Raw genomic sequence first — 21,511 nt, 5'->3', positions numbered from 1 at the left:
GGCCCACAGCCGTAGGCTTCTAAACAGCTGCTGGCCTCACGGCATCGGTTCAAGCAGAGCCCGGCTCTGCTGCTGAGGCACTGAAGGTGGAAAGCGCCCCAGAGTGGCGCTCGAGTTGAGCCATTGCTGCTGATGAGAGGCTGATGGGATCAGTCAAATATACTTTTTCATCTTTGCAAGGAAGGGTTTATTGTGAAGGAGGCGAATCGCGTGCTGGCGGAGGAGGCCTCCACTAGACGCCGCTAATTAGGGTATCTGGTCTACTCTTCCACGCTGATCTCCACGTTTTGGAGCAAGGTGGGCGTACCCCCACTTTACCCCACCACATGCGGGTCGTTAGCTCACTGGACTTGCACTGCAGAGGTGCAGGTTCGATTCCATCGCCCACACACCCACCCACTCACTTGCCCACTCACCAACTCACCCACTAACCCATCTATCCACCCACCCACAGGGACATGTGGAGACACACGGAGACACATGGACACACGGATACATAGAGCCTTGATAAAGTGGTTGTGTAGGTGGTGTTAGAGTATCAGCATCAATGTGGTTGTTGTGGTTATGTTGCTTGTTATGGTTGTGGTGGTTGAGGTGATGTTGGTTGTGGTGGTTTTGGATGTGGTGGCTGCAGTTATAGTTGTGCTTGTATCGCTGGTTGTAGTGGTGGTTCAGGTTTTAGTTGTGGTGTAGGTGGTTATGTTAGTTGTTATGGTCCTTTTGGTTTTCGTAATAATTGCGGTTGTGGGGGTATATTTTTTGTGGCTATAGTTGTGTACGTGGAGGTTGGGGTTTTCATGGTTATAGTTACAGTTGTGGTTATGTTATTGTTGTTGTTATACTTGGGGTTGTGGTTATAATTGTGATTGTGGTCAAAGTTGTGATGGTTATGTTATGTTTTTGTGGTTTTCGTTGTGGTGAAGGTGGTTATGTTGGCTTTCATGGTTGTTGTATGTGTAGGGAGCGGTAGAGTAGCAGTTGAACGCCACGCCACGGACCCGAGGAAGTTCGATTCCCGCTCACGGCCAACACCAGTGACGATCATCTGAACCAGTCCAGGGCTTCCCCTACGTCGACTCTGCCTGAAATGAGTACCTGTTGTGGTGTGTAATAAACATCGCCACTCGGGAGACAAAGACGGTCGGGTGTAGTGCTGGCCACCCACCTGCTTGTGTTCCACACTGCGGGCCTCCATAGGTGCTCGCTAACAGAACTTGCCCCAACAGTCTGTTATAGGCTATAGAATATTTTTTTGTCTTTTGTTGTTGTATGTGTGTTGAACTTCTTTCGAACCATATGTTGCCACCTGTGATAACCGGAGATGCGGTTATAGTTGTAGTGGTTATATTATGGTTGTGGTTATAGTTGTCTGGTTTTAGTGCTTAGAGTTGTGGTTATAGATATGGTTATAATTGTGGTTATAGTTGTGGGTGTGGTTATAATTGTAGTTGGTTTTGGTTATAGTTGTGGTTATAGTGGTTATGGTTGTTGGTTATGGTTGTGGCTGTGGTTACATTTGTGGTTACATTTGTGGTTGAATTTGTAGTTCTAGTTGTGGTTGTTGGTTTGTGGTGGTGAGGCTGGTGCAGGTGGTGGGTTGGAGGCCACGTTCCCTGCCCATGCGGTTCCAACAGCGATGGCTCCCTGTGCTATGTGGGTCACGTGAACTTGTCTCCCAGCATGCCTTGAAGTCATCATTATAGGAGCCCTCGCCTCCTCTACGCACTCTCCTCCTATCTCTCCCCTCTCACCTCCACGCACTCTCCTCCTACCTCTCACCTCCTCCCCGTGTCTCCCCCTTTCTCTTTTTCCCAGGGTCTCCCTCCTCTCTCTCCCCGTGTCTCCTTCCTCTATGTCGCCGTGTCTCTCTCCTCTCCCTCCACGCGTTTCCCTCCTATCTTTCCCCGTGTCTCTTCTCTCTCCCCGCTTTTCCCTCTCCAACCTCCCCCTGTCTCCCTCCTCTCTCTCCCCGTGTCTCCTTTCTCTCCACGTGTCTCACTCTTCTATCTCCCCCTGTCTCCCTCTTGCTTCCCGTGTCTCACTCACTCAGCCACCCACTCAGCCACTCACTCAACCACTCAGTCACTCAGCCGCTCAATCACCCAGCCACTGACTCACTTAGCCACTCACTCAACCTCTCACTCAACCTCTCACTAACTCAACCACTCACTCAACCACTCACTCACGCAGCCACTCACTCACGCAGCCACTCACTCACCCAGCCACTCATTCACTCAGCCACTCACTCAACCACTCACTCACTCATTCAACCTGTCAATCACTCAACCACTCAGACACCAACTCAGCCACTCACTCAACCACTCACTCACTCAGCCACTCAAACACTAACTTACTCAGCCACTCACTCAGCCACCCACTCAGCCACTCACTCAACCACTCAGTCACTCAGCCACTCACTCACTCTGCCACTCACTCACTCAGCCTCTCACCAGCCACTCACTCAGCCACTCACTCAACCACTCACGTACTCAAGCTCTCAATCAACCACTCACTCACCCAGCCACTCACTCAGCTGCTTAGTCACTCTGCTACCCACTCACTCAACCACTCACTCATTCAGCCTCTCACTCAGCCACTCACTAACTCAGCCACTCACTCCCTCAACCACTCAATCACTCAGCCACTCTCTCATTCAATCACTCACCTAGCCACCTGCTTATTTGTTTATTTTACCAGGTAAGGCCCATAAGATATATATCTCTTTTTCAGACGTAACCTGGCCACATATGATTGCCCAATTAAGTGGCATTATACGTGTCAATTTATATCAGCAACTATAAATGTGGAGTGACAAACAGGATCTGGACAAAAATTCACACAACGAAGGGGAGAGTGAGAGAAACATGCGAACTCCAAATATACAACAGGCATCAGGGTCAGGATTGTTGTATATATTGTCTTGAAAAAAAATAAAAATGAAATGAAAAATGCAAAAGGTGTAATTTTACAAAATTAGGTAATTATGTCAATTTATGCAATTACGCTAATTAGGCTCGGCTTTGTTGTCTAGGGGTATTACCAATTGTGATAATTGTCAGTGATGTGTGGGTTCTGGGTCCATATTTGTCGTGTCACTGGGGTTTATAATAGGCTGGTAGGGTGGGTTTATAATGGCCATGTAGGGTGGGGGTATAATGGCTAGGGAGGGTCAGTTCATAATGGCCAGGTAGGGTGGGGTTGTAATGGCCAGTGAGAGTGGGGTTATAATGGCCAGGTAGGGTGGGGTAAAATGGCCTTGTCAGGGGTCCACCTCCTCCACCACCAGTTCCACCTCAACCTCCTGCACCTCCCACCTCCTCGCAGGAACCCAGACCCAACAGGTGCCATGAGTTGCCACGCTACGTGCAGGAGGAGCAGTGAGCTCACCACTTGAATGTGACGAACAGTGAGCTTATCACTTGAATGTGAGATGCAGTGCGCTCATCACTTGAGTGTGACATGCAGTGAGCTCATCACTTGAATGTGACATGCAGGGAGCTCATCACATGAATGAATGGGACATGCAGTGAGCTCATCACTTGAATGTGACACGCAGTGAGCTCAACACTTGAATGCAACATGTAGTGCACTGACCACTTGAATGTGACATGCAGTGCGCTCATCATTTGAATGTGACATGCAGTGAGTTCGCCACTTGAATGTGACATGCAGTGAGCTCACCACTTGAATGTGACATGCAGTGAGCTCAACACTTGAATGTGACATGTAGTGCACTGACCACTTGAACGTCATGCAGTGCGCTCATCACTTGAATGTGACATGCAGTGAGCTCAACACTTGAATGTGACATGCAGTGAGCTCATCACTTGAAAGTGACATGCAATGAGCTCACCACTTGAAAGTGACATGCAGTGCGCTCATCACTTGAATGTGACATGCAGTGAGCTCGCCACTTAAATGTGACATGCAGTGAGCTCGCCACTTTAATGACATGCAGTGTGCTCATCACTTAAATGTGATATGCAGTGCGCTCATCACTTGAATGGGACATGCAGTGTGCTCATCACTTGAATGTGACATGCAGTGAACTCACCACTTCAACGTGACATGCAGTGCGCTCGTTACGTGAATAAGACATGCAGTGAGCTCGCCACTTGAATGTGACATGCAGTGAGCTCATCACTTGGACGTGACATGCAGTGTACTCATCACTTGAAAGTGACATGAATTGAGCTCATCACTTGAACATTACATGACATTTTCTACATCACACGACTATACTGACTATATATGATGGGGTATAGTCGTGTGATGTAGAAAAAAGTTTAGTTGGAGGCATATATTTTTTGTGACGTAAAATTGTAATGTATAATGACTTTTTGTTAGTAGTAGGGTAGTTGCAGTTGCTTAGCGTCAATATACTAAATTCCTCTGCTGATATGTAACCTCAGCTTATTGGAGAGTATATTGAGTATATTGATTATATTGATGTAGTTTATATTTTAGTTTTTTTTATCAGTTTACTACATGGTAGTCATTATATAGTGTAGTGTATACCCAGTTACTTAATGTTAACAGCTCAGATTATTGGAGAGTATATTTGTACATTGATTATATTGATGTAGTTTATATTTATTTTTTCACATCGGTTTATTGCATGGTAGTAGGGTATGTGTAGTTCTTTAGAAACTCCCTTTTTTATTTTCCACATAATGCACTAGATTGATACGCGGTGGTTTGGGCTGTTGCAGTTCTTTATTATTAAAATTTTATCTCCCTTTATTATTGCCAATCCTACATGATACACTAACATAATATGACTTTGAGACCCCCCACCTGCCTACACATTTCACAAGGAGTGACTAATCCCATATCTGCATTTGTCATAAACATGCTAAATTCCTCTGTTATGTAAACTTCTTTATCAAGACGCTCTCCTCCTCCCGCCCAATTTAAAATACGCTGCCAAGCTTAGCAGTGTTCGTTAGGACGCTGTCTTTCCGACAGCACTGTTTCTTCACCTGAGGACGGCTGCTTGCGTTGTGGCCTAAATGTGAGAATTTTATTATATTATGTTTGATTTGTATTATTTTATTTTTTCCCTTCTACGTGACTTTACTGAAAGAACCAATAATATGGTGCATACCTACTTTTGGTGGGACCTGCTTTCCCTAGAGCAGTGCATACTGACTGTGGTAATACCTGCTATCACTACAGCATTGCATGCTGACTGGTGGTATCCTGCTATGACTACAGCATTGCATACTAACTGTGGTGGTATCCTGCTATGACTAGAGCATTGCATGCTGACTGTGGTGGTATCCTGCTATGACTACAGCATTGCATGCTGACTGTGGTGGTATCCTGCTATGACTACAGCATTGCATGCTGACTGTGGTGGTATCCTGCTATGACTACAGCATTGCATACTGACTGCAGTGGTATGCTGCTATGACTACAGCATTGCATGATGACTGTGGTTGTATCCTGCTATGACTACAGCATTGCATGCTGACTGTGGTTGGATCCTGCTATGACTATAGCAGTGCATGCTCACTGTGGTGGTATCCTGCTATGACTACAGCATTGCATGCTGACTGTGGTGGTATCCTGCTATGACTACAGCATTGCATACTGACTGTGGTGGTATCCTGCTATGACTACAGCATTGCATACTGACTCCAGTGGTATCCTGCTATAACTTCAGCATTGCATACTGACTGCGGTGATATCCTGCTATGACTACAGCATTGCATGCTGACTGTGGTTGTATCCTGCTATGACTACAGCATTGCATGCTGACTGTTTTGGTATCCTGCTATGACTATAGCAGTGCATGCTGACTATGGTGGTATCCTGCTATGACTACAGCATTGCATACTGACTGTGGTGGTATCCGGCTATGACTACAGCATTGCATGCTGACTGGCGGTATCCTGCTATGACTACAGCATTGTGATGCTGACTGTGGTGGTATCCTGCTATGACTACAGCATTGCATGCTGACTGTGGTGGTATCCTGTTATGACTGCAGCATTGCTTGCTGACTGTGGTGGTATCCTGCTATGACTACAGCATTGCATGCTGACTGTGATCGTTTCCTGCTATGACTCAAGCATTGCATGCTGACTGTGGTGGTATCCTGCTATGACTACAGCATCGTATGCTGACTGTGGTGGTATCCTGCTATGACTACAGCATTGCATGCTGACTGTGGTGGTATTCTGCTATGACTACAGCATTGCATACTGACGGTGGTGGTATCCTGCTATGACTACAGCATTGCATGCTGACTGTGGTGGTATCCTGCTATGACTTCAGCATTGCATACTGACTGCAGTGGTATCCTGCTATGACTACAGCATTGCATGCTGACTGCCGTTGTATCCTGCTATGACTTCAGCATTGCATGCTGAATGGTGGTTTCCTGCTATGACTACAGTATTGCATGCTGACGGTGGTGGTATCCTGCTATGATTACAGCAGTGCATACTTACTGTGGTACCTGCTATGATTACAGCAGTGCATACTGACTGGTGGTACCTGCTATGATTACAGCAGTGGAAACTGCTGTTGTGGTACCTGCTATGATTACAGCAGTGCATATTGTCGTGGTACCTGCTATGATTACAGCAGTGCATACTGGCTGTGGTGGGACCTGCTATGATGACAGCATTGCATACTGACTGTGGTGGTATCCTGCTATGACTACAGCATTGCATGCTGACTGTGGTGGTATCCTGCTATGACTACAGCATTGCATGCTGACTGTGGTGGTATCCTGCTATGACTACAGCATTGCATGCTGACTGTGGTGGTATCCTGCTATGACTACAGCATTGCATACTGACTGCGGTGGTATCCTGCTATGACTACAGCATTGCATGATGACTGTGGTTGTATCCTGCTATGACTACAGCATTGCATGCTGACTGTCGTTGTATCCTGCTATGACTATAGCAGTGCATGCTCACTGTGGTGGTATCCTGCTATGACTACAGCATTGCATGCTGACTGTGGTGGTATCCTGCTATGACTACAGCATTGCATGCTGACTGGTGGTATCCTGCTATGACTACAGCATTGCATACTGACTGCAGTGGTATCCTGCTATAACTTCAGCATTGCATACTGACTGCGGTGGTATCCTGCTATGACTACAGCATTGCATGCTGACTGTGGTTGTATCCTGCTATGACTACAGCATTGCATGCTGACTGTGGTGGTATCCTGCTATGACTATAGCAGTGCATGCTGACTATGGTGGTATCCTGCTATGACTACAGCATTGTATACTGACTGTGGTGGTATTCTGCTATGACTACAGCATTGCATACTGACTGTGGTGGTATCTGGCTATGACTACAGCATTGCATGCTGACTGGCGGTATCCTGCTATGATTACGGCATTGTGATGCTGACTGTGGTGGTATCCTGCTATGACTACAGCATTGCATGCTGACTGTGGTGGTATCCTGCTATGACTACAGCATTGCATGCTGACTGTGGTGGTATCCTGCTATGACTACAGCATTGCTTGCTGACTGTGGTGGTATCCTGCTATGACTACAGCATTGCATGCTGACTGTGGTCGTTTCCTGCTATGACTCAAGCATTGCATGCTGACTTTGGTGGTATCCTGCTATGACTACAGCATTGTATGCTGACTGTGGTGGTATCCTGCTATTACTACAGCATTACATGCTGACTGTGGTGGTATCCTGCTATGACTACAGCATTGCATGCTGACTGTGGTGGTATCCTGCTATGACTACAGCATTGCATACTGACGGTGGTGGTATCCTGCTATGACTACAGCATTGCATGCTGACTGTGGTGGTATCCTGCTATGACTTCAGCATTGCATACTGACTGCGGTGGTATCCTGCTATGACTACAGCATTGCATGCTGACTGCCGTTGTATCCTGCTATGACTTCAGCATTGCATGCTGACTGTGGTTGTATCCTGCTATGACTATAGCAGTGCATGCTGACTATGGTGATATCCTGATATGACTACAGCATTGCATCCTGACTGGTGGTATCCTGCTATGACTACAGCATTGCATGCTGACTGGTGGTGTCCTGCTATGACTACAGCATTGCATACTGACGGTAGTGGTATCCTGCTATGACTACAGCATTGCATACTGACAGTGGTGGTATCCTGCTATGACTACAGCATTGCATACTGACTGCGGTGGTCTCCTGCTATGACTACAGCATTGGATGCTGACTCGTGGTTTCCTGCTATGACTACAGTATTGCATGCTGACGGTGGTGGTATCCTGCTATGATTACAGCAGTGCATACTGACTGGTGGTACCTGCTATGATTACAGCAGTGGAAACTGCTGTTGTGGTACCTGCTATGATTACAGCAGTGCGTATTGTCGTGGTACCTGCTATGATTACACCAGTGCATACTGACTGTGGTGGGACCTGCTATGATGACAGCATTGCATACTGACTGTGGTGGTATCCTGCTATGACTACAGCATTGCATGCTGACTGTGGTTGTATCCTGCTATGACTACAGCATTGTATACTGACTGTGGTGGTATTCTGCTATGACTACAGCATTGCATACTGACTGTGGTGGTATCCGGCTATGACTACAGCATTGCATGCTGACTGGCGGTATCCTGCTATGACTACGGCATTGTGATGCTGACTGTGGTGGTATCCTGCTATGACTACAGCATTGCATGCTGACTGTGGTGGTATCCTGCTATGACTACAGCATTGCTTCCTGACTGTGGTGGTATCCTGCTATGACTACAGCATTGCATGCTGACTGTGGTCGTTTCCTGCTATGACTCAAGCATTGCATGCTGACTTTGGTGGTATCCTGCTATGACTACAGCATTGTATGCTGACTGTGGTGGTATCCTGCTATTACTACAGCATTACATGCTGACTGTGGTGGTATCCTGCTATGACTACAGCATTGCATGCTGACTGTGGTGGTATCCTGCTATGACTACAGCATTGCATACTGACGGTGGTGGTATCCTGCTATGACTACAGCATTGCATGCTGACTGTGGTGGTATCCTGCTATGACTTCAGCATTGCATACTGACTGCGGTGGTATCCTGCTATGACTACAGCATTGCATGCTGACTGCCGTTGTATCCTGCTATGACTTCAGCATTGCATGCTGACTGTGGTTGTATCCTGCTATGACTATAGCAGTGCATGCTGACTATGGTGATATCCTGATATGACTACAGCATTGCATCCTGACTGGTGGTATCCTGCTATGACTACAGCATTGCATGCTGACTGGTGGTGTCCTGCTATGACTACAGCATTGCATACTGACGGTAGTGGTATCCTGCTATGACTACAGCATTGCATACTGACAGTGGTGGTATCCTGCTATGACTACAGCATTGCATACTGACTGCGGTGGTCTCCTGCTATGACTACAGCATTGGATGCTGACTCGTGGTTTCCTGCTATGACTACAGTATTGCATGCTGACGGTGGTGGTATCCTGCTATGATTACAGCAGTGCATACTGACTGGTGGTACCTGCTATGATTACAGCAGTGGAAACTGCTGTTGTGGTACCTGCTATGATTACAGCAGTGCGTATTGTCGTGGTACCTGCTATGATTACACCAGTGCATACTGACTGTGGTGGGACCTGCTATGATGACAGCATTGCATACTGACTGTGGTGGTATCCTGCTATGACTACAGCATTGCATGCTGACTGTGGTTGTATCCTGCTATGACTACAGCATTGCATGCTGACTGTGGTGGTATCCTGCTATGACTATAGCAGTGCATGCTGACTATGGTGGTATCCTGCTATGACTACAGCATTGCATACTGACTGTGGTGGTATTCTGCTATGACTACAGCATTGCATACTGACTGTGGTCGTTTCCTGCTATGACTCAAGCATTGCATGCTGACTTTGGTGGTATCCTGCTATGACTACAGCATTGTATGCTGACTGTGGTGGTATCCTGCTATTACTACAGCATTACATGCTGACTGTGGTGGTATCCTGCTATGACTACAGCATTGCATGCTGACTGTGGTGGTATCCTGCTATGACTACAGCATTGCATACTGACGGTGGTGGTATCCTGCTATGACTACAGCATTGCATGCTGACTGTGGTGGTATCCTGCTATGACTTCAGCATTGCATACTGACTGCGGTGGTATCCTGCTATGACTACAGCATTGCATGCTGACTGCCGTTGTATCCTGCTATGACTTCAGCATTGCATGCTGACTGTGGTTGTATCCTGCTATGACTATAGCAGTGCATGCTGACTATGGTGATATCCTGATATGACTACAGCATTGCATCCTGACTGGTGGTATCCTGCTATGACTACAGCATTGCATGCTGACTGGTGGTGTCCTGCTATGACTACAGCATTGCATACTGACGGTAGTGGTATCCTGCTATGACTCCAGCATTGCATACTGACAGTGGTGGTATCCTGCTATGACTACAGCATTGCATACTGACTGCGGTGGTCTCCTGCTATGACTACAGCATTGGATGCTGACTCGTGGTTTCCTGCTATGACTACAGTATTGCATGCTGACGGTGGTGGTATTCTGCTATGACTACAGCATTGCATACTGACTGTGGTGGTATCCGGCTATGACTACAGCATTGCATGCTGACTGGCGGTATCCTGCTATGACTACGGCATTGTGATGCTGACTGTGGTGGTATCCTGCTATGACTACAGCATTGCATGCTGACTGTGGTGGTATCCTGCTATGACTACAGCATTGCATGCTGACTGTGGTCGTTTCCTGCTATGACTCAAGCATTGCATGCTGACTTTGGTGGTATCCTGCTATGACTACAGCATTGTATGCTGACTGTGGTGGTATCCTGCTATTACTACAGCATTGCATGCTGACTGTGGTGGTATCCTGCTATGACTACAGCATTGCATACTGACGGTGGTGGTATCCTGCTATGACTACAGCATTGCATGCTGACTGTGGTGGTATCCTGCTATGACTTCAGCATTGCATACTGACTGCGGTGGTATCCTGCTATGACTACAGCATTGCATGCTGACTGCCGTTGTATCCTGCTATGACTTCAGCATTGCATGCTGACTGTGGTTGTATCCTGCTATGACTATAGCAGTGCATGCTGACTATGGTGATATCCTGATATGACTACAGCATTGCATCCTGACTGGTGGTATCCTGCTATGACTACAGCATTGCATGCTGACTGGTGGTGTCCTGCTATGACTACAGCATTGCATACTGACTGTAGTGGTATCCTGCTATGACTACAGCATTGCATACTGACAGTGGTGGTATCCTGCTATGACTACAGCATTGCATACTGACTGCGGTGGTCTCCTGCTATGACTACAGCATTGGATGCTGACTCGTGGTTTCCTGCTATGACTACAGTATTGCATGCTGACGGTGGTGGTATCCTGCTATGATTACAGCAGTGCATACTGACTGGTGGTACCTGCTATGATTACAGCAGTGGAAACTGCTGTTGTGGTACCTGCTATGATTGCAGCAGTGCGTATTGTCGTGGTACCTGCTATGATTACACCAGTGCATACTGACTGTGGTGGGACCTGCTATGATGACAGCATTGCATACTGACTGTGGTGGTATCCTGCTATGACTACAGCATTGCATGCTGACTGTGGTGGTATCCTGCTATGACTACAGCATTGCTTGCTGACTGTGGTGGTATCCTGCTATGACTACAACATTGCATGCTGACTGTGGTGGTATCCTGCTATGACTACAGCATTGCATGCTGACTGTGGTTGTATCCTGCTATGACTATAGCAGTGCATGCTGACTATGGTGGTATCCTGCTATCACTACAGCATTGCATACTGACTGTGGTGGTATTCTGCTATGACTACAGCATTGCATACTGACTGTGGTGGTATCCGGCTATGACTACAGCATTGCATGCTGACTGGTGGTATCCTGCTATGACTACAGCATTGCATACTGACTGCGGTGGTCTCCTGCTATGACTACAGCATTGGATGCTGACTCGTGGTTTCCTGCTATGACTACAGTATTGCATGCTGACGGTGGTGGTATCCTGCTATGATTACAGCAGTGCATACTGACTGGTGGTACCTGCTATGATTACAGCAGTGGAAACTGCTGTTGTGGTACCTGCTATGATTACAGCAGTGCGTATTGTCGTGGTACCTGCTATGATTACACCAGTGCATACTGACTGTGGTGGGACCTGCTATGATGACAGCATTGCATACTGACTGTGGTGGTATCCTGCTATGACTACAACATTGCATGCTGACTGTGGTGGTATCCTGCTATGACTACAGCATTGCATGCTGACTGTGGTTGTATCCTGCTATGACTATAGCAGTGCATGCTGACTATGGTGGTATCCTGCTATGACTACAGCATTGCATACTGACTGTGGTGGTATTCTGCTATGACTACAGCATTGCATACTGACTGTGGTGGTATCCGGCTATGACTACAGCATTGCATGCTGACTGGTGGTATCCTGCTATGACTACAGCATTGTGATGCTGACTGTGGTTGTATCCTGCTATGACTACAGCATTGCATGCTGACTGTGGTGGTATCGTGCTATGACTACAGCATTGTTTGCTGACTGGTGGTATCCTGCTATGACTACAGCATTGCATGCTGACTGTGGTGGTATGCTGCTATGACTACAGCATTGCATACTGACTGTGGTGGTATCCTGCTATGACTACACCATTGCATGCTCACTGTGGTTGTATCCTGCTATGACTACAGCATTGCATGCTGACTGTGGTTGTATCCTGCTATGACTATAGCAGTGCATGCTGACTATGGTGGTATCCTGCTATGACTACAGCATTGCATACTGACTGTGGTGGTATTCTGCTATGACTACAGCATTGCATACTGACTGGTGGTATCCTGCTATGACTACAGCATTGTATGCTGACTGTGGTGGTATCCTGCTATTACTACAGCATTACATGCTGACTGTGGTGGTATCCTGCTATGACTACAGCATTGCATGCTGACTGTGGTGGTATCCTGCTATGACTACAGCATTGCATACTGACGGTGGTGGTATCCTGCTATGACTACAGCATTGCATGCTGACTGTGGTGGTATCCTGCTATGACTTCAGCATTGCATACTGACTGCGGTGGTATCCTGCTATGACTACAGCATTGCATGCTGACTGCCGTTGTATCCTGCTATGACTTCAGCATTGCATGCTGACTGTGGTTGTATCCTGCTATGACTATAGCAGTGCATGCTGACTATGGTGATATCCTGATATAACTACAGCATTGCATCCTGACTGGTGGTATCCTGCTATGACTACAGCATTGCATGCTGACTGGTGGTGTCCTGCTATGACTACAGCATTGCATACTGACTGTGGTGGTATCCTGCTATGACTACAGCATTGCATACTGACAGTGGTGGTATCCTGCTATGACTACAGCATTGCATACTGACTGCGGTGGTCTCCTGCTATGACTACAGCATTGGATGCTGACTCGTGGTTTCCTGCTATGACTACAGTATTGCATGCTGACGGTGGTGGTATCCTGCTATGATTACAGCAGTGCATACTGACTGGTGGTACCTGCTATGATTACAGCAGTGGAAACTGCTGTTGTGGTACCTGCTATGATTACAGCAGTGCGTATTGTCGTGGTACCTGCTATGATTACACCAGTGCATACTGACTGTGGTGGGACCTGCTATGATGACAGCATTGCATACTGACTGTGGTGGTATCCTGCTATGACTACAGCATTGCATGCTGACTGTGGTGGTATGCTGCTATGACTACAGCATTGCATACTGACTGCGGTGGTATCCTGCTATGACTACACCATTGCATGCTCACTGTGGTTGTATCCTGCTATGACTACAGCATTGCATGCTGACTGTGGTTGTATCCTGCTATGACTATAGCAGTGCATGCTGACTATGGTGGTATCCTGCTATGACTACAGCATTGCATACTGACTGTGGTGGTATTCTGCTATGACTACAGCATTGCATACTGACTGTGGTGGTATCCGGTTATGACTACAGCATTGCATGCTGACTGGTGGTATCCTGCTATGACTACAGCATTGTGATGCTGACTGTGGTTGTATCCTGCTATGACTACAGCATTGCATGCTGACTGTGGTGGTATCGTGCTATGACTACAGCATTGCTTGCTGACTGGTGGTATCCTGCTATGACTACAGCATTGCATGCTGACTGTGGTGGTATCCTGCTATGACTACACCATTGCATGCTGACTGTGGTGGTTTCCTGCTATGACTACAGCATTGCATACTGACTGTAGTGGTATCCTGCTATGACTACAGCATTGCATGCTGACTGTGGTGGTATCCTGCTATGACTACAGCATTGCATACTGACTGCAGTGGTATCCTGCTATGACTTCAGCATTGCATACTGACTGCGGTGGTATCCTGCTATGACTACACCATTGCATGCTGACTGTGGTTGTATCCTGCTATGACTACAGCATTGCATGCTGACTGTGGTTGTATCCTGTTATGACTATAGCAGTGCATGCTGACTATGGTGGTATCCTGCTATGACTACAGCATTGCATACTGACTGTGGTGGTATTCTGCTATGACTACAGCATTGCATACTGACTGTGGTGGTATCCGGCTATGACTACAGCATTGCATGCTGACTGGCGGTATCCTGCTATGACTACAGCATTGTGATGCTGACTGTGGTGGTAGGGGTATAGTGCTGCCTGCTGGCGGAAAACGGTAACTGCGGTGCACGGCAGTACTCGCGTCAGCAGGCCACAGTATATATGAGAGGAGAACATATAGGGGGAAAGGTCATAGAGTGGGCCTATCGTGAAGTCCTGGGAACCCACTAGTAGGTTCCAGAAGTGGGGCTTGGTCGGGCGGAGTGGAGCATAAGAGGGGGCCCTGAGCGGGAGCTCGGGGCTGTTGCTGGAAGTGGAATCCCCGTCATGGTTGTTCAAGACCATTGTCATCGCCATCTCGTCGTCATCACCATGTCCTCGTTGTCGTCTCCGTCTTCACCATCCCGGGGTGCAGACATTATTTCCCCCTCTATCAGCCCATGGGGGGCTTCCATTTTATGGGAGTCTGCGATTTTGCATTGATTTCCGCAAGCAGAACACATTTTCTGTGGCGGACGCGTATCCACTCCCTTGGATGGATGACTCCTTGGATGTTTTGTTGTGTACACGGTTCTTTTTAACCCTCGATTTGTTGTCCGGATTTTGGCACTTGCCTTTGGATGAAGAATCCAGGCCTAAAACCATGTTCCAAACACCCCAAGGATTGTTCCAAGTTAATCGCCTCCCTATGGGGCTGCATTCGGCTTCTGCCACATTCCAGCAGCTTATGGAAATGGTCTTGGCAGGTCTTCAATGGGACTTGTGCCTCATTTACCTGAACGATGGCATTGCATTCGGGGGCACATTTCAGGAGCATATTCTTGGTTCTTTTGGTAAAATCACGTAGATAGAAAAATATAAATAAGAAAATTTTAATAATTTTTTTAAAAAAATAATAAAAATAATGATGAATTAAATATTATGAAAGCAAAAAAAACACAATAAAAATTAAAAATAAAAATAGTAAAATAAAATTATAAATAAATTAAAAATTATAAATACAAAAAACCTAAGACGTTTCGATCGCAATACAAGTGGTCTTCATCAGGCGGAGAGAAAAGAGGCGGCAAGCCTCCAAATGTATAAGGGTTCCAAAGTGAGTGGGCGGGGGACGAGACACGCGCAAGCAAAACGGGCTGCGCAAGCAACACGCTAATGCAGGAGCTTGTGCAGCACAAACAGCATGGGCGGGGCAGCCAGTCAGCCAGCGGTAATGTAGGAGCAGACAATGGGGGGTGGAAGGGGGCAGAGATAGGGGGGAGAGGAGGGTGGAGGGGGGGGGTCAGAAATAGGGGGGGAGAGGGGTGTAGAGATGGGGGGGGGCATTTCAACTCGCTCCTCACATCCACACTACTGACGGTAAAGGTTGACAAGAAAACACAAGTCATGACCCAAAGTGGTTGATGACATCTTTCCAATGATTGCTGGGTTTAAAACCGTCGTCTCGGTTGAAATTGTGACTGTCTGTATATATGGATGGCTTCGTGAACGAATCTTTGTTGATAGTCAGTCGGCTTGGAAAGTACCATTGTCTTAGAGAAATCAATTTCATGTGAGCCAGCTGCATTAAAGTAATGATCAGCCACGACAGAAGTATTGGTCCTGTCGTGTTTGAGATCTGCCTTATGTTCAAGAACACGGTCAGAGACATGTTGCTTAGTTTCCCCAATGTAAGTGCTGCCACAAATACAGCTTAGTTTGTAGACGCCGGGATATTGCATGTCAGGAATTTTGTCCTTCACAGATGGGATCAGGTCACAAATTTTATGCACTGTGTTAAATCGAACCTGGATCTTGTGTTTGTTCATTATTTTGGAAATATTTTTGGTTACCCCTGCTATGTATGGCAAGGTGATGGTTTTGATTTGATCCTCAGATGGCTCCTTCACGGTTGGGGTGATGGCTTTGTGGATAGTGTAGTCAGAATATCCATTCGCCTTGAGAGCTTGGTGTACGTGCTTGAGTTCACTGGTCAGGTGTTCATGGTCGGAGATACATTGAGCTCTATGGTGTAGCGTTTTGATGAGGGCATTTTTCTGGGATGGATGGTGGTGGGAATCAGGTTTACTTTCGTGTAGACAGAGTGGCTCATTGAGCCATCTGGTCTCATGCCATCCTTTTCTATCTCCATAGTGAATTTGTTTGCTGGGTGTATGGAATTGATGTGGTTGAGGAATTATTTCAGAGCTGGTCGGCCATGTGGCCAGATGACAAACGTGTCATCCACGTACGTCTTCCACAAAGACGGGTGTAGAGTGGATGCCTGGATGGCGTCCGTCTAAAATTGTTCCATTAAAATGTTGGCCACAACCGGAGATGAGGGAGAACCCATTGGGGTGCCTTCAGTTTGTTTGTAGAATGGTCCATTCCAAGTGAAGACTGTATTGGTGAGGCAGTGTCTCACCAGGGCTGTTACATCAGCATTCAGTCCTTGTTGGACCAAATCTTCAATTATTGCAATGGTATCGGGCACAGGAACTTTGGTGAACAAAAAAACTACATTGAAACTAACGAGCAAATCCCCTGGGGACAGTGAAACCAGGTGAGCTGAGTTAAGAATAGAAGAGGTGGTCTTGCCAGTGAATGGCTGCAAGGTCTCCGACAGATATCGGGCCAGTTTGTAGGTGCGTGAGTCAATGGTGGAGACGATGAGACGAAGGGGTATACCTTCTTCATGGATTTTTAGTAAGCCATATTTTAATTTGTAATTAACATTTTATTTTACAATTTTAACTTTTTATTTTTATTGTTTTTTTTGCTTTTATTATTAAAAAAATGTTCATTTGATTTATTTTTGTTTCTATATACGTGATTTTACCGAAAGAACCAAGAATATGAATTCCTGCAGTCACGAACGTTTTAAGTCAAAGTTTCAGGAGCATTTATAAGCATCTGCGGTTCGTGTTTGTCTCAGAGTCCGTAAAACTTTGCTAATGCTGAAGCGTGACTTCTTATTGGCCCAGTATGATGGATCATGTATACTACATGGTCAAATGTTGTACTGACTGCACACGCCACAAGCCAATATTACAACTATCACGGTGTCTCAAATTAACGAGCTAGTCAAATTAGATATTCTCGGGCCATTCCCACTACTCAGAGGGGAAAACATTTCTCCTGGTCGGGGTGGAATATCTTTCCCGGTGGCCGATGGCATGGCGTCTGCCAGACCAGTCGGCCACATCCATTGCGGACAAATTTCTGCACGTCTACGTAATGGATAAGGGAGCTCCTGAACAACTTATTAAATATCAGGGGTGGAATTTTTCTTCTTAATCGTTATGGGAGGTGTGTGACTCGCTGGGTACAAGAAAAATTAGAACTTCGCTCTACCATCCTCAGACGGATGGGATGGTGGAACGCTTGCACAGGACTCTTATGTCCATGTTGTGCCAAAGAGTTAATGAGGTGCAGTTGGACTGGAATTTGCACATCCCCGGTGTCCTGGCTGCATATAGATTGGCCCCTCATGCTTTAACAGGATTCTCCCCGTTTAATATCATGTACAGGAGGGAGAGTGATCCCCCCATGGAAGCACAGTTGGGCATGGACTTGGGTAAAAAGAGGGCCGTCATGCCCATGCCCATGCAGGTCATGCTTATGCAGGTCATGCTTAGGCGTTTGAAGGAGGCGCAGGAGGTGTCTCAGGAAAATTCGGCCAAACGGCAGCATGCAAATGAGAAGCTCGTGGGGCAACGGGAGTCCGGGGCCCCATGACCAACTTGGGACAAGGCGTCGTTGCATTGTCCCCAGGTGTCCCTGGGTATGTCCCCTAAATTATACTGGCCGTTGCAGGGCCCTGTTGAGGTGATCAAGGTCAAGAGGCCGCAGTTTGTGTATATACAGGTCGGTCGCCGTCGCTATTTTGTGCACCCGTCACGGTTAAAACCCTATGTTCCACCTTATTAGATAGTTCATCTCCATCTCCAGAGCGGCGGGCATCTGATGTGTCCGACGAGTCGGGGCGACTGAGCCCAGAAGCTGAAGTCCAGGGATCCCCTGGCAGCGCTTCCATGTGAAGGACCGTGCATGGAAGCCCAGTTGCCATCTTCTTCTCCCAGGGAGGAGCCGCACCCTTTAGGCCATTTGTGATGTTCCGGTGGTTCCCAGCGCGCAAGTTCCTGCTGGTGGTGGGGGACTGTCGTCGAGGACTCGCTCCAAGAGTGCTTCGTTTGCACTGAACAGCTCCCTTCCCATCATGACAATTGTGTTCCGACGTCGTCCGGCTGGTGGCCACCACCGCAAGCCAGACTGCAGCTTCCGCTTGATCTGGGATCCACCCCAATGCTCGTGACTGCGGCGTGCCTGCGGACGTCATGGATTGTTGCACTTCCCTCACGGTTCTGGTTAAATAATTACGGGGTCTTGTTGCTGATGTCCGCTAACCCCTGTTAAAGTAATTGTGTTAGCCGAGACAGCTGTTTTTTTTTCATGGGGGAGGGGTGATGTAGGGGTATAGCTCTGGCTGCTGGTGGCCACCCGCGTGCGCGGGCGAAACAACCACTGGTTCCTGCGTGGGTGCGGCGGTGGAAGGCGACCCATCCGCCTGCAGCCCCTGCTCTGCAGATCCTCCGGCTGGTGCAGCCAGCCCAATTTGGATGACCAGCTGTGCAGCAGAGGAGAACAGTTGTCAGAGGCACCCGGTGAGTTCGCGTGATCCCTCGTCGGCCGCTGCTTCAGGACACATGGCCGGGTTCCTGGATTCCGGGGCTGTTAAGGGGATAACGTTTCTGTTATCATCGTCCTCTGAGGACACTACAGGTGGGTTCTTCCACGTCGCTGCTTTCAATATCAATACTTTTTTCTTTCCGTTTCTGGCACCAAATGTAGTGACTCAACTCGGAGACAGTAAGAATTGGAGGCACTTATTTTATTTCAAAAGGACCTTCAGGATAACACACACCTGACGTGGGTGAACACTATTATTATTAAGTCTGTCTATTGTCAGCAACCACTACTCAGTTAGAACTGTTGGTAGGCTGTCTGACTAGCAGCGCCCCATGATGGTGAAGATGGAGACGACGACGAGGAGATGGTGATGACGACGAGATGGTGACGACGATGTACTTGAGAAGCACGATAGGGATCCCACTTCCAGCAACAGCCCCGAGGTCCACCACAGGGGCCCCTCTTATACTCTCAGCGTGGTCTTGCTCCGACCCGAGTATGCCCCCTATCTGGAACCAACTAGCGAGTTCCCGGGGCTTCCCGATGGGCCCATTCTGTGACCTTTCCCCGAGATGTCTCCCTCTCGTGTATATCATGGCTTGCTGACTTGAGTACTGCCATACACCGCAGTTACCCTTTTTTGCCAGCATCCAGCGCTATGCCACTACACTTGTATAGCCTCTCTTCCCTCCCATTCCTATTGCATGCATGTGTGTTGAACTTCTTTCGCACCCTACATAGCCAACCTTGTTAATCGGAGGTGCGGGGAAAGGACAACAACACAAGCAGTCGTCCTAAGGCAGAAAAAATATAATCCAGCAGTGAAACTGCTGAACCAGCGAGAGAGCAGTTACAACAAGGTTATATATGTGGCGATGGGCAAGCAGACACCCGCTTGCTTGCCCATCGCCACATATATAACCTTGTTGTAACTGCTCTCTCGCTGGTTCAGCAGTTCCACTGCTGGATTATATTTTTTCCTCCTGAGGACGACTGCTTGTGTTGCGATCGAAAGGTCGTGATTTATTTAATTTTATACCTAAGTGACTTTACCAAAAGAACCAAAGCGTATGGATTCCTGCAGTCATGAAAACTTCAAATCAAGATTTAAGGACGACAAATTAAACACGAAAAACTCTTCGAAATAAATGAGTTGTAAATAAAGCTGATGTAAAAGTGCAAAGCTCCAGTGGTTTCCTCATATCGGAAGGAAGAGCATTCCAGACGGCCGCAGAAGCGCATTTGAAAGCGCATGATGCGGTGACAGTTTTTGTTCGATGGCTAGCCAAAAGCCGCTGGGAAGATGACCGGAGTTCGTATAATGGTTTATGGTCATATTTTTTGGGTCCTTCGGTAAAGTCACATAGTAGTTTTTTTACAAAAAACTACGACGTTTCGATTGCAACACAAGCAATTGTCATTAGGAGGAAAAATGGAGGGGGAAAGCTGCTGAGGCTGGCTGTTTTAAAGGTTTGAAATGGGTGTAGCCCAAGGGTCATAAACGAAGTGGGCGGGGCTAGTGATGTTAATGTGAGAAATTTGCATGTTAATGTAAGATCGAAGGAGGACTTGTACGACGAGGGCGTGGAGGTGGCTATTGTAATGTGAGAGATTAGCATGTTAATGTAGGCGTGATCAGGATGAAATAAGAGGAGGGAAGGCTGCTGAGGCAGACTGTTTTAAAGGGTTGAAATGGATGTAGCCCAAGGGTCATAAAGAAGTGGGCGGGGCTAGTGATGTTAAAGTGAGAAATTTGCATGTTATTGTAAGATCGGAGGAGGACTTGTACGACGAGGGCGTGGAGGTGGCTATTGTAATGTGAGAGATTAGCATGTTAATGTAGGCGTGATCAGGATGAAATAAGAGGAGGGAAGGCTGCTGAGGCAGACTGTTTTAAAGGGTTGAAATGGATGTAGCCCAAGGGTCATAAAGAAGTGGGCGGGGCTAGTGATGTTAAAGTGAGAAATTTGCATGTTATTGTAAGATCGGAGGGCGACTTCCACGCCAAGGGTGCAGAGGTGGCTATTGTAATGTGAGAGATTAGCATGTCAATGTAAGATCGCAGAGCCGCTGCCACGACGAGGACGCGAGTGACTAGTCCTGGGCAAACTGCCAAATCGCTGCGCGTGACGCCAACGTTTTTTTATAAATAAATAAATGTGCCGTTTAAAAATACATTTATGCAAACCAACACAACTGATGATGACCGTTTG

The sequence above is a fragment of the Petromyzon marinus genome, chromosome 75, assembly GCF_048934315.1.
Source record: "Petromyzon marinus isolate PM22_M1 ecotype Great Lakes invasive population chromosome 75, UKy_Petmar_22M1.pri1.0, whole genome shotgun sequence".
NCBI classification, from domain to species: Eukaryota; Metazoa; Chordata; class Hyperoartia; order Petromyzontiformes; family Petromyzontidae; genus Petromyzon; species Petromyzon marinus.
This window is presented reverse-complemented; position numbering follows the sequence as displayed.